Genomic DNA, 15766 nt, shown 5'->3' with positions numbered 1-15766 from the left:
TTTTTCGAATGCTGGCAGTTGAATGCACGGCTTTTTGAGTTGTCTCCAATTCGAGCTATCGTCCGTTTATTTGACTACTCACCGCAACAAGATTGACAGGTAATGTCATGTTCAATCCAATATTCAAACTGCCGCAAAGCGAGAAGGTGAACCAAGTAAACGACTAAATCATATACCCTATGTGCCCTGGCACTAATCTGGCAGACAATACAACGAAAAACCAAAAAAGAAGTCGATGATTTTCTCTGGCCTGAAAGCACTCAACATGCGGTCTCGAGCCTTGAAGCGTGAGAAAATCATCTCTTGCAATACGGAGACTCGGGTCAGCCACCCATGAAGTTTTTAATTCAGGCTGACCCAAAAATATGCAACCCATAACAATTTTGGTGAAATTGACTATCGCGTAGATTTCAGCTCCCGCTTCATGCGCATCATTTAATAAGCCCCCCTCTTAGGAGGGGCTCTTAAGATACACGTGTGTGCGGGAGTATATAATGAATGATAAGAAATAAAGAGAGTAACTATTGTATATCCTACAAACAATTTTTTTGGTATTTTTCTGAATTAACTCCGTTGAGTTTACCGATTTCTCCGCGATCTTCCGGTGGTGGTTGCTATCCCATTGGTTGAAATTAAGTTAAATTAAATTTAAATCTTCATGGGAATTCGCTACATCATATGCCTAAGAAATTGGCCAATTATATTAATATTTTTATTAGAGAAATATCCGTCCTAAATAATGACAGAAAAGGGTGGTTTATTTCAATTTTGTGTCGACATGGTCGAGGTCACGTGACAAAAAAGGCACTTTAAGAAAAACAAATACGTTTTTCCTGCTTAAAACCACACTGACGACTAAGTTATTTTAGTCTACTACCCAAATCTGAAGTATCAAAATGAATTACAAACTAGAACTAGCTCTATTTAGCAAAAGTTGCGTGAAAAATTCGGGTGAGCGACATTCTGAACCCTAGCGGCCAATAATTAAACTACTTTCAGCCGTCTGCTCCGGTCTCGTTAGGGAGTTTTTCCCAAATGTACGCGATGATGACGTGCCCCATTAACAGGACGTGACATCTATTTTAAAATGCGTTTCCAAAGTGAATGCATGAGGACAATCCATTTAAGTGTCGTATATCACTGGAAACGCCCGATTCCCGTGCATAGGGCCTAAGGACAATCACAATGTATTACATTACCAAAACAAAAATGTGTCGGAAGGAACTATATGGATGGTCCCATCGCACCCCCCCCCCCCCCCCAGCAGTATGACACAGAAGGGCTAGTTGACTGTCCACCGGGGGGGTTTGGGGGGAGCTTCCCCCCAACACACTGGTAAAAACCTATGTCGACGGAGGGGGGTTTGGGGGTGTCCCCCCATTGTAACAGCTGTAGTTGTTAGAGCTTGCACTTAACATATGCTCGTAGGGGGGTTCGGGGGAGCTCCCCCGACCTAAAGGGGGGCTCACTAAGTCCTTGACTTTACATATTATGCACTATAAAATCTGGAGTTGAAACCTCCACAACTATGAAATATGTAAAACAAATGTATGGGTTGCATTTTTTGGGTCACCCTGTACACGTGGTTGATTACAAGTATATGTAGGCAAAAACGAGAGCGCAAGGGTGACTAAATATATGGCGACTGTTGGAGCGGTAGAAAATCTGGAAGAAAACGGAGGTGCGTCACGGTCTTGATGACTTAATTCGTTTTATTCATATGGGATGGAACTAAAAACGACTTACGCAACAGAAAGTGGAGTTATTGATTTGCACTCACTGCCATATTCATATTTGCCAAATGACTAAACATCTGTGGCCGATACGATGAATATTGTTGATCGAGGTAATGAAGAATTTCGGCGACAAATTAAAGCTTAGTGAACTGAGTTCTATGTGGCCCAAAAATCCCTCTCACTATGAATGCATTTGTTCGATTTAAAACAAGGATCTCTCAGCACGTTGTCAAAAAATCATAGTCATGCCTTAGACATTATAACTCGTTTACTAGCGATTATATGTCTCGGTTTTGGTCTACATTTTAGCTCCACCCTCGCGGTTTGGGTGAGACAACCAATACCTCCTGTTCGGTATCAATTCCTTAAAGGGACAATATAGGCAGCAGCTAGGCAGGCAAGATAAAGTTACACAAAGTCGCCGATAGGGGTATCTCACATCTCACAGTACGTCGAAATGTTTTACGTTTGTACGAGGATTATATTTAGTGCTGTGCATGACCAAGGCAACTTACTGTGTCAAATTAGCTTCCCTGCGGCTACTTGTAGTGCCCCTTTAAACGATATAGGCCTACATTCCCATTGTTCAATAATGATAATAGAAATAACAGTATTTAGTTATTTTAGCGCTTTTCCAGGTTTCCCTGCTCAAAGCGCTTTTGGGATTTCATATTATTACCCCGGTGTGACAGCGGATATAGTCCCCCTGGAGTCATAGTCCGGTAGCATTGTATTTGATCAATTAAGCAGCATGATCTATTGTACCGCTAACCCTTACCAAAACATTTAGCAATGCGGGCTATTGTTACACGGACTATCAGCCTTAGGACTACTATCCCTTGCACACCGGTATCCAGAGAAATCAGTCAGGGGTTTCAAGGAGCAACCAGAAGGCGCTCACTTGAACTCGGCCAGTTAGGGAAAAAAAGCAGTGACAATGGTCTTAACAAATGGACATCAAGGCAAAGGTTGATAACCCCCCCCCCCCCCCCCCCCCAATGATGTGTTTCGGACTGCAAAACATATTTTTTAAACAGACTTTCGATGTATTGACTATTCAGGGGCAATTATACATATACCCGCACCAACTATCTTATTCCTGCTTCCAACCCTGACCGTCCCTAATCCTGACCCTTACCCTAACTCAAATTTGAAATAGATAATGACTCAATTTGCGAAGGAAAACCAACAAGGCACAAGAGAGGTTGGGAAAGGTCTAAAAATAAGCACCACGGGCTTGCGTGTTAATAATTCTCGGCGGGTCTCGGGAAAACAAACTCTCCGCCTTGAATGTGTTATGTCAAAAATCAATTCTCATGCATGTCTTCCATAATCTTGGTTAGTGTAATGATTGTTTAGAAACGAATCTTGATGGTAATCTTCACGACCGTCCGATCAATGCCACAGCCGAAGAATTGACTTGTTAGGGGCGAGTTTCGAAATCCACCTGTCTTATGGCTGAGACTGCTGCTGTGAGCTGTAAGTGTTTCAGTGAGTCAGGTAGTCTTAATTCGTGATATGAGTGACGGTACAAGGGTGACAAGAACACAACCCAGGCAGGAGACCAATCTAATCCACCACTCCAGTGTTCACGAATGCAGCTCGTCTTGGTGTGGCAGTATGATGAGAAACTTGAATAGTTTATTGTTCGAGTTGATATATTTGGTGTGAAATACCGAATTTGAAGGCCAGAATGATAGTTAATGAACAACCAAGACTTCATCTCATATAGATTATAATTTTCTCAATATGATGCATGTCCCGATCTAAATACGACCTCCAATGCAGGCCTGAGCTACAGAAGTTTCTCGAAAGATGTTAAGTTTTGTTTGAGATTGCAAAATTTCCGTTCTCGTCCGTCATTCAAATTACCATAAAATCAGCAGTTTTCAACTAAGACTGCTAAGATTCCACTGGTGGTAATAGGGGACGACTGATATCGGTCACAACAGCCTCATCGATTTTACATGCACCGATTCGAACAATCCTCGCAAGTGGCCCGCTTCAAACGCGTGGAATCATTCTGTAGACAAAAATGTTTTATCTTGGCAGAGAGAATATAGGCCTACGTGTAAATCGACAAAAAATTTTCAGGTGTATACGCTACCGTGAAGTGTTAGACTTACAGGTGAAAATATCACGAAGTCCAACAACAGCAATGCCGGCAATCTTTGCATCTTTTTTAGAACCATGCCTCCAATCGCGAGTCGCAGGATAAAACGTTTTCTTGGTTCACGGACCACGTTCATCAATCTCTATCCCTCGTAGACCATCTAACGTTTAGATTGCCTGACTTTGCACTCATCTTGCCCAAGGAACGAAGTCACGGTGAGTCTGGAAACCACTTCACAAAATAAAGAAAAAGACTAAAACCTGGGCGAATTTCTGGTGCCCTCAAATACCGGTAGGACGACCGATTAATGACCGCAAGTCTTCGATCTGAATACCTGTCCATATTGTCATGTGCTCCACACACCTTTCCGTAATGTGCTTGGAAGTTACCTGGTTATCGCTGCGTCGGCTGATACCTGTCATCTCGATACCATGAGTAGCTATGCAAATGCGTAACCGCATGGGCCTACACGCGCATCTACAATTTCATTTTAATTATCGATTTAAGTTGACCGGTCATACACTTCGGACAATCAATACATACACATACACATATATACATGGAATATGAACGGTTGATAGAATGTCACAAAAGGTCGCTGAGGGGTAAATAGAAGAGCACAGAAGGTCACAGAACTGTTAATAGAATAGCACAGAAGGTCACTGAAAACCAGATGCAGGAGTCCAGAAGGACAGGTCTAGTCGCCCAGGTTAGCCGCATACAGAGCTGCGCCCCCAGGCACTTGCGGCAGTTCGAAACCCCGGATTCCGTAGATTCCGCCACTATACTGTGTAGTGATAAAGTACTTCGACGATTGAAGGAAAGGAGCCATCTCGCAAGTCAACAAATCGTTAATGAAAGGCAATTGAATGTTATCTCAGGAACTTGTTACTGTAAACCTTGACATTTTTGAAGGTTCTTTTTACACGGATTTGTGGGATTTCCTTAGAGAAAAAGATATTCTCTGCTTTTAGCTACACTGATCAGATGAAATCCCTCAGTTCACTCCATGCAGTAGGTCTATCAAACTCCTGACTGTCGCCATGAGTAAAATATATTTCTCCCTGATGATTTATGAATGAAATCCAATTATAATCTCGCCTTAAGCCTGTAAATTGCCGCATATTCCCGGCATCAGCATCTTATGCAGCAGTCAATCAGAACCCTGTTCCCCCTGGCCAGGGTTCGACGCCAATTCTACGTCGAATTCGCTTCGAATCCCGAGTTGGAATTTGTTTTTGTTACGTCTAATTCCTGTCGAATAACAAAAAATAGCACGACGGATTCGCGTCGAATGCCTGTGTAACGTGGCGGTGTTCATCTGATGAAGTCCTGGCGAACAGTGACCATATTTACGGTGGAATCCTACAAGGCATTCGAAAGCTTGGCTGTAGATTGTAACTTCCCTGCCTGGATGTCACAGTGTGTGACACCCGTTTGGTGTCTTTAAAACTTGCCACTTTCTTCTTTTCCTGAAGGCGCATTGCCAGGGTTCGCTTCAGGTGAAACACCTTGGAATCTCAAGCATCAGGCCCTAACCATGGCCCTAACCATGGCTGACCCCCCCCCCCCCCCCATTGAGACGGCAAGATTATTTGGAGACGACTACAAAACACATTTTGACCCCAAAATCTATTTGGAGAGTTATCACACGCAGGAAAACCGGTTCGCCAACAAGTTGATGGAGATGCTTCATGAGCTCACGGGTAAGAACCTCCGTTCTTTTACTTTGTTGTTGTATTTTTGGCATACATGTGGATGCAGTTCCATGTCGATATAAAAAACTTCAAAATATCAAAATATGCCACGTACGGCGGCCATCGTGTAGCCATGATGTGTCCAGGTAGTTTTGCCCATGGAATGTAGTTTTCCTCAAAATAATCTTACATTTCGATATTTGTTTAATTTTTTTCTCAATATCACGTCTTTATTAAGTTCAATAAGTTGATAAAAATATTTGTAGCTGATGTTATCGTTTGAATAAATTTTTTTGAAAAAGCCTTTTGAATCGAGGTCAAGAAAAATAATTTTTTGGCTCCAATGACGTCGCCAGCACATCCTTCACAGCCAGTTCCGAGCTGCTCACTGAGTTTCCATGCTGGCTTTGTTTATCAACAGAGCAATCAAGACAGTCTAGTTATCTGAGACACCAGATCAATAATGTCCTCCAGGACAGTGCTCAGTACGATGGGTCAGTTAAGGACTTCCGTTGATTAAGATGAGATGATTCAACTTTTTTGTTTGATACCTACGACAATCATGACATCTCTACTAATTGAATTTCCCAAGAGGAAAAAGGAAATTCGAAAAGAAAGATGACAAGTTTGGGGATTCACGGGGATTTCCCCAAGTTCTAAGCACCTTTAATCAGTTTAATTATTCAATTTAGACATCGAGTAATTGAAAAACTTCAACAGAAATTGGTATTTGATAACCTTCTAGTGTGAATACTTTTGACCTCATACCCAGACTATTACTGATAAGGTCTTAATCAAGCTCCTCCTTTCACCATCGCCCTACCCTTCCTTTGCCTATTCAACTTGGCATTCTTGCGCAGGAAATTCATATACAAAGTGGCTATTCTTACGACTAGTCGTAACTTAGGATTTATGCGATTTCAGAGATTAAACTGAGGATCTAGGGAGATAAGACTAGTGTAAAGTAAGGGTTAGGGTTAGGGTTGGCGCTAGGAGTGCGTGTTAGGGTCAGGGTGAGCGTCAGGGTTATGATTAAGGCCCAAAAAGGTGAAAATGATCGTCGTAAGAATAACCAGTAGTTTGTATGTAAAATGCATTGGGATCGTCGTAAGAATAGCCGCGGCCATTCATATAAACCTGCTGCAGACACGACAAGGAATCCAAAACGTGCTGTTTATGTCCTCACACTCCTGCCAAAACTACACGTATCTCGTTGAGTATTTTGGATCCGTTGCATGTTGTATGTTTAGGACACACCCCTTACATACAATGTAAGGGTCATGGACATCACCAATATCAGCTGAAACATTTATTCCGTAAAACTCAAGGATAATATCATTTTTGGGAACTGGCGGTAGCTTTTTTTCCCTCTTTGTTTGTACACAGTTTTGACAATCCGATATATTTCATGCAAAGTATGTCTATGTTGGTCTATGTCATTGCTGGGTGCATCCACAGAAGCAAATAATCGAAAAAATATCAATTTCGCTGGTTGAAAATCAAAATAGCATGGATAATTATATTGTATACTTTAGTTGGAACAAATATTTTTGTAGTTGGAACAATTCTGGCGTTGGCACAGTACAGACGTGAAGTGTAACGAACATTCCAAGTACGTTCATCAATCACTAAATGAATATGACCTGGATACAGAAACAATCGAAACCATGACTGTTGGTTGAAGGCCAGGAACCATTAAACAGTATTACTGTTTATCTCAAAAAGTGGAACATTTTTTGTCCGAGTCATGGACACTTCCTATCGAAGACCTCGTGACCTGTGCAATTCAAAGCAGGTGCCGGGTATAGCGTCCCAAATACCGCCAGGTCGGCCTAAGTCATCAGTGATAATGCAGGACGCAAGGACCCAACGCGCCGCGTAGCGGCAAAATAGCGAAGCTGGCGAAACATTTTAACGGGTCACGGTTATGGCTGGCGCGAGTGGACAAAATTCAGAATTATGCCACGGCATAAATCAACCAATCAAAGCATCGGATCTCGTGAATAATGGCGCGGCAGAATTCACAATTATGCCACGGCATAAAAAGGAATTGTGGTGTGGCATATTTAGACCAATCAGAAGGTGGCAATCGTATCATTTATGGTGCGGCATAAATCGCACTTCCGTCCATAAATTCGGCTCTCTGATTGGCTGTCTGCTATTACGAATATAGTCGTGGGTCTAAAACGATTATAGTCGTGGGTTGATTCATTTATGTCGTGGTATAATTCAGATTTAATGGTCACCATAATTCATGAAATGCGGGGTTCTGATTGGCTGTCTACTATTATGAATATAGTCGTGGTATAAATCTGATTTATCCCGACCCTTAATTCTGATATTTGTCCACTCCCGCCAGCCATACACGGTAGCCTTATTATGGACTTATAGCGCGATTGTGGGGTTGTATTATAACTATTTTGCTGTACATTGTCACGAGGAAAGATGAAGCGGCCATGGCCGTTGTGCTCACCAACATACGCTAGTTTGTGACCTTGAAAAGTAGGCTTAGGTGGGTTAGGGTTAGGGTTAGCGTTAGGCAGACACGGCAACCACTAGGGTATTGGGGCAAGGACATGTTGTCCATGATTTTGACACAAGAGGAATCGGAATAACAACCAACACAACCTACATCAATCCCCGGCATCAATTAAAGATTGTGTCCTCTGTCATAAGTGTTGACAGAATTATGATAATTTTTTTGACTCTTCTTTCTTTCTCAAGTTAGGCCAGATGAAATGTGGGGAACAGCTGTGTTTATGACATGACTCATTAGCTAGAGTAGGCCTACTTTCGTGTCCGGCCACCTAGTGGTCAAATTTGAAAACTGGCCGTGCCAAAATTTGGCATGCGCTTGGAGGTCATATTGAGGTAATGTATCAAAGATGAACACCCTAGATCAAATTGCTATTGAGTTATAAGCCCCCCTTCTTAGGGGGGCTCTTAAGATACATGCGTGAAGGAATTAGTGCATTTCCATTAGAAATTCAATGTATAGCTTGAAACAAAATTTTTTGGTCAAGAATGGCGCTGATAAATATGCGGGGTAGTTTCATGTGTCTGTGCGTCACTCCAGTGGGTCGGTGGGTCGCGCGCCCATTGGCTGATTTTCAATTTTCAAGAATTAATTTCAATTTTAGGGGGGTTCGGGGGGCCTTTCCCCCCGACACATGCCTAAAAAAATCAGGAAACATTTATTTGTATTCTAATTAGAAAAACTGCCGCCTAAATCACGCATTACTCACAAAAATGCCGACGTTTTATTTCAATTTTGCCGAGGTCACGTGACATATAGTTTATTCCACACACGCGCGCGCTCGCCTGGTAACTGTTGCCAAGACGTGTTTCTTCAGTGTTTTCTCGAAATCACACTAAATCAACAATACAATATGGTCCAAATAATGCAAATACGCTTTTCGTGCCATTTGACATGCACTTGACTGCCCACTGCGCGTGCAAATTAGCGAGAAAAAATTATTGTTATTGATTTTTTTTTCAAATATATACACCAGCGGAACCATTTCCACCTCGGCCGTGGCCTAATAATCCCAACAATTTTAGGGGGGGTTCGGAGGGATTTTATCCCCCCGACATATACTTCAGGACAGATCAAAGAATTTCATTTGCATGTCCGCCTTAACAGCTTAAATCCTGTACAAATGTGCTGTTTATTTGCGGAATTCAATAAAACTCGCGCAGTACAGATGACATCCATCGCCCCCCCCCCCCCCCAGCGGTAAATGACATGGAATTGGAAGGGCTAGTTGACTGTTCACCGGGGGGGGGGGGGGTTGGGGGGTGTCCCCCCATTGTAGCCTAACAGTTGTAGTTGTTAGAGCTTGCACTTAACATATGCTCGTAGGGGGGTTCGGGGGAGCTCCCCCGACCTAAAGGGGGGCTCACTAAGTCCTTGGCTTTACATATTAGCACTTGGATCTGTTTTGGATCAGGCCCCTGGTGGCCATATCTGAAGTTGGAACAGGCTGAAATTTCGTGCCCCGGAGAAGGTATTCCTGTTATACATTTTTCCAGGTTTTGAAGTTGCTATGTAAAACAATGACAAAACGTGCCACATTTTTTGTTTTTTCCAACTTTTACCTCTGTGACCTTGAAAAGTACGTCAAATCAAAACCCATACTATATGTGAAGCACTATCACTAGGTGAACCGATGATAAAAGTTTCATCATAGTAGCTAGCAGCGTTCAGGAGTTATGGCCAAAAGGCCGCCAAAAGAGATAAACGCGCGAATGAAGCAACTCGACTATTCTGAGCTCCGGCAGAGAACCACATGAATACTCACACAGTTTTTTAATCAAACTTCAATTTCAGGGGGGTTCCGGGTCCCCCCCCCCCCGACATATGCGTTTTGATTGTTTTTGAGATTTCAATAAACCTTTTGAGCGAATTCCACATGGGCCGTGGTGGGACCCGAAGACATATTATGGAGGAATGTATGTATTTAAGAGGTACCAGTGTCTACCACCACTTGGCAGTCTTGCCAATATCATGCCAGTGAAAATGAAGGGTAATGATGGTTGTGGGTTGGGGTACCATCAAAGGGGTATCTCTTCCTCGCCCTGGGTTAAACGTGTCACAGGACTGTACCATCATGAAGGTTTGGGGGTTCCGCTCGAGCGCCCCGGGGTAAGCAGCTCGGAAGGACTTATTGAGAGGCCAATAGGGGGTTTGGGGGCCGGTAGTCTGGACACCTTTCCAGGGGGGGGGGGGGCATTTCCATTTCTTTGCTGGCTATTGTGATGATGCAGTTGAGTTACTGCTAAAGAGATCGCCTACACGGAGAAAACCGTCTATTAATACAAAAAATTGGCGGAAGGAACTATAGCAGGTTCCCAACCTAATGGCACGCTTACTAGGGCACTGCACTGATAATATTAGATTATGCTAATGAGCATACCTTCCTCATTTTCCTAGAATGGTCCATATCGCGCGAAGCTCCGGACCGCATGGTTCTTCTATTGCACGTGTAGAGCATTTATAATTGTAAAAAGTATATGCCTACGTCACAGAGTCTCTATAATGGTCAATTTTTATCCCACCGAACGAACATATGTTCGGTGGGATATAGCGTTACCGCCCGTCCTTCCGTCCGTCCGTCCGTTCGTCGGGCCGGCTGGCTGTCGGTCCGTCCTTCCGTCCTTCCGTCAGCAAATCTCTTCCGGACCATATCTCCTAAACGATGGCAGATATTCGGATCATATTTGATGGGTTGATATATTGGCGGCCAAAGGCGTGTCGCCTGGTAGAATCATCGCCCTGACCTTTGACCTTGGATTATGACCTTCCCCCTGAAAACCCTTCTGGTCCATATCTCCTAAACGGTTGCAGATATTCGGATCATATTTGATGGGTTGATATATTGGGGGCCAAAGGTGTGTCAGCTGGTAGAATCATCACCCTGACCTTTGACCTTGGAGTATGACCATCCCCCTGAAAACCCTTCTGGTCCATATCTCCTCAACGGTGGCAGATATTCGGATCATATTTGATGGGTTGATATATTGGGGGCCAAAGGTTGTCGCGTGGTGGTGTTTCTTTCCAAAGAGGTGTTTCTTTCTTCTTTTTCTTTTGATAGGGTGACGTATTAATTGTCACATTTGTTGCGAAGCAGAATTTTCATGCTGCATAACTTAAGTATTACAGATCAGGTCATTAGTCTCGTTTAGAGTACTCCTTTTCATCATACCTTTCAACTTGGAGTAATGACCTTGACTCCTGAAATCCCTTCCGGTCCATATCTCCTAAACGGTGGCAAATATCCAGATCATATTTGGTGGGTTGATGTATTGAAATATCTACTCTCATGAACTTTCAATCCGACTAACAGACTAGAAAATATCTACTCTCATACAGTCTCAGTCCGAGGATCAGACAAGAAAATGTCTACTCTCATACAGTATCAGTCCGAGGATCAGACGAGAAAATGTCGACTCTCATGAAGTTTCAATCCGACGATCAGACAAGAAATATCTACTCTCATGAACTTTCAATCCGACTATCAGACTAGAAAATATCTACTCTCATACAGTCTCAGTCCGAGGATCAGACAAGAAAATGTCTACTCTCATACAGTATCAATCCGACTATCAGACAAGAAAATGTCTACTCTCATACAGTATCAATCCGACCATCAGACAAGAAAATGTCTACTCTCATACAGTATCAATCCGACCATCAGACAAGAAAATGTCTACTCTCATACAGTATCAATCCGACCATCAGACAAGAAAATGTCTACTCTCATAGAGTATCAATCCGACCATCAGACAAGAAAATATCTTCTCTCATACAGTCTCAGTCCGAGGATCAGACAAGAAAATGTCTCTTCTCATACAGTATCAATCCGACCATCAGACAAGAAAATATCTACTCTCATACAGTCTCAGTCCGAGGATCAGACAAGAAAATGTCTACTCTCATACAATATCAATCCGATGATCAGACAAGAAAATATCTTCTCTCATACAGTCTCAGTCCGAGGATCAGACAAGAAAATGTCTACTCTCATACAGTATCAATCCGACCATCAGACAAGAAAATATCTACTCTCATACAGTCTCAGTCCGAGGATCAGACAAGAAAATGTCTACTCTCATACAGTATCAATCCGAGAATCAGACAAGAAAATGTCTACTCTCATACAGTCTCAGTCCGAGGATCAGACAAGAAAATGTCTACTCTCATACAGTCTCAGTCCGACTATCAGACAAGAAAATGTCTACTCTCATACCGTATCAATCCGACTATTAGACTAGAAAATATCTTCTCTCATACAGTCTCAGTCCAAGGATCAGACAAGAAAATGTCTACTCTCATACAGTCTCAGTCCGACTATCAGACAAGAAAATATCTTCTCTCATACAGTCTCAGTCCGACTATCAGAGAGGAAAATGTCTACTCTCATACAGTCTCAGTCCGACTATCAGACAAGAAAATGTCTACTCTCATACCGTATCAATCCGACTATTAGACTAGAAAATATCTTCTCTCATACAGTCTCAGTCCAAGGATCAGACAAGAAAATGTCTACTCTCATACAGTCTCAGTCCAAGGATCAGACAAGAAAATGTCTACTCTCATGAAGTATCAGTCCGAGGATCAGACAAGAAAATGTCTACTCTCATACAGTCTCAGTCCGAGGATCAGACAAGAAAATGTCTACTGTCATGAAATTTCCAATCCAAAGACAGTAACCATCAAATGATATCATATCCATAATATCTACCCAGTAAGTACACGTCTAACTATCTTATCCGATCACTTTTTTGTATTTAATGTTATTTTTAATTAGTCCTATGTAGTCTGCACTTGTTTATGACGTTTTTGTTGCCCTCTGTCTGACTTTTCCGTCTGCATCGGATCGTTCATTCCCAGCATTTGCATTGTAGAGAGCAGATGGATTACTGGTTAATAAGAGGCTTAAGTATGATATCTATTATATTTATCCATCCAGAAATATTAAGGTAGCAGGAAGGGGTGGGCGTTAGTGGTTTCTGAGTGTGAGGGGGTATAGTGGTGTCTGTTGACTGTGCTTTAAGAGAGACTGCAGTCTCTCTTAAAGCAACAGACACGTGGTTTCAGTATTAGGTCTTTCATTGTAGCAATGCGAAAATGTAAGCAATTTTGGTTAGGTCCGTCATAACATAGGGTGACTCAACCACTCTTGATTACAGCGGCCGCCTCAGCGCCACTACGCGGGGCCTAATGGTATTAGGCTAAGTAGCTTCGCGCGATAAGAACCATTCTGGGAAAACTCAATGTGGAAGTATGCTTATTAGCATAATCTATTCTAAGCTCCAGCTCGAGGTAATCTTGCGCAGTGTTTCTTCGGCCCAGATACATTGCGGTGGAAAACGTCTAGGTCTAGTACAATGAACGCCTGGCTTGCGCCAGACTAATAAGTGAAGAATGTCTGGCTGCGCGAGACTACTGTGATAAAAATGACCATTGCAGAGACTCTGTGACGTAGGCTTATACTTTTTGCAATTAAAAATGCTCTCAAAAGACGATAAGGAATGATTATTTATTAACATTTCCTGAACTATAAACCTTCTGATTCTGTATAGTGGTGTCAGTTGACTGTGCTTTAGGAGAGACAGGCATGATGCCAGTCTCTCTTAACATTTCCTGAACTATATGCCTTCTAATTATCACTTAACATGAATAGGTTGGCGTTAGGTCGCGTGCTTTTCTTTCCTCGTGACAATATACAGCAAAATAGTTACAACCCCACAATCGCGCTATAAGTCCATAATGAGATCACGGTGACCCGTTATAAATGTTTCGCCAGCTTCACTATTTGCCGTTACTTCAAACGTATTCACACTTCAATTGATCGATGTCACCTACGAAAGGCATATTATAAAAAGCGAGATGCGGAATGCGAAATCGCGAGATGCAGACCTTGGATGGGAGAACCACCCGCCACAGAATGTATTACAAATATGGAATGTGAAAAGGCGAAGGTTCATGTGACATAAACTCCTAAAGATGACAAGGATGACCAACTTGATTATTTAAAGTCCCGGTCTAGTGGGCATTCTTTGTCTTTTCCTCGCATAAATAACATTTTCATATTAGCCTTATGATCGCTACTACATAAACGAGATATACTCTCTGAGGCATGTATTTTGTGATAAAAATCATACAAAAACCAGCCAATAGTAGAGATAGCCATTGCAAAAGCCCCCTATTGTCAAAAATACTAGAGCTAAGATGCTGTAGTATTGCTCCAGTCTTTGATAATGGTAGTGCTGAGAGATTTTGAAGAATTCAATATCGGTCATTGAGCAGAAACCTTGATCATGATATCCCACACACCTTTGTTAAAACTGATTTGCTTTTGGCTATGTTATTATTCTCAGGAAGTTTAATTAGACTAATTTGTTGGGTACGTACTTAATTAGCATAATAATGGAAACGATTAACATATTTGAGCATGACTGAACAAACAGGACAATCAGGACTGTTAGATATATCCTGCCCCAGGTTCGAACTCTGAAAATAAAACACTCATGACACACAGAGACACACCCAGCCACGTTTCATCGCCTATTCACGCCGCCCCAAGTGATACAGTTCATGTAGAACTACACCGGTAGAACAATAGGCACGAGACGCACGACGGGTCTATTTTCTTGTCAATAATTATTTATTTTTCAAGGGTAAACGGCGGGTGTGTCTGAAGCATTTTACAATATATATAATAAACACTATTTGTTCATTTATAAATCGTTTGCGTCAGCTTCGGTGTGATTTGTGGACGACAATGGTTGAAAACTTAATCATGTAACTGTTATACATAAAAAGGGATGTGTCCTATGTCCCTCAGGCTCCATACTCCCAGGTTCTATGTTCCCTGGACATAAAGAGGTTTCCATCTTCCCCAGGTTCACAGGATATAGAGGGGTGTCTATGTGCCCCCCCCCCCCCTCCCCGGTTCTATATTCCTAGGTTACTTTGTTCCCGGGTCCGATCCCCCCTCCCCAGATGTGTTTCGGACTGCAAAACATATTTTTTAAAACAGACTTTCGATGTATTGACTATTCAGTGGCGAAAAGAAGGATAGAATACACTGACCCGGACAATGACCTTATACCTATACCTGGACCAACTATCTTAATATTGGGCTTCCAACCCTGACCGTCCCTAATCCTGACCCTTACCCTTAACTCAAATTTGAAATAGAAAATGATTCAATTTGCGAAGGAATACCAACAAGGCACAAGAGAGGTTGGGAAAAGGTGTAAAAATAAGCGCCTCGGGGTTGCGTATTCATAATTCTCGGCGGGTCCCGGCAAACTCTCCGCCTGGAATGTGTTATGTCAAAAATCAATTCTCATGCATGTCTTCCATAATCTTGGTTAGTGTAATGATTGTTTAGAAAAGTATAGTGATGGTATTCGCCACGACCGTCCGATCAATGCCACAGCCGAAGAATTGACTTGTTAGGGGCGAGGTTCGAAGGCTGAGACTGCTGCTTGGAGCTGTAAGTGTTTCAGTCAGGTGTCTTCGTGATATGAGTGACGAGACAAGAATGACAAGAGCACAACCCAGGCAGGAGACCAATCTAATCCACCACTCCAGTGTGCATGAATGCAGCTCGTCTTGGCGCGGCAGTATGATGAGAAACTTGCTCGAGTCATATTTGGTGTGAAGAATGGGGTTCATTTCGCCTAAAACGTAGACCTACATCGTTTGA

The 15766-nt window shown here is 42.5% G+C and overlaps 1 protein-coding gene across 1 annotated transcript in view; it reads right to left on the bottom strand.

Moving 5' to 3' along the window:
* LOC135503287 (uncharacterized) overlaps positions 1–15766 on the bottom strand; it is a 48742-nt gene that overhangs the window by 31341 nt on the left and 1635 nt on the right. The gene's annotated exons all lie outside the window — the stretch shown is intronic.

Source organism: Lineus longissimus, chromosome 19 (genome assembly GCF_910592395.1).
Source record: "Lineus longissimus chromosome 19, tnLinLong1.2, whole genome shotgun sequence".
Classification (NCBI taxonomy): domain Eukaryota; kingdom Metazoa; phylum Nemertea; class Pilidiophora; order Heteronemertea; family Lineidae; genus Lineus; species Lineus longissimus.
Note: the sequence above shows the minus strand (reverse complement) of the source record. Positions and strands in the feature narration are given on the sequence as shown.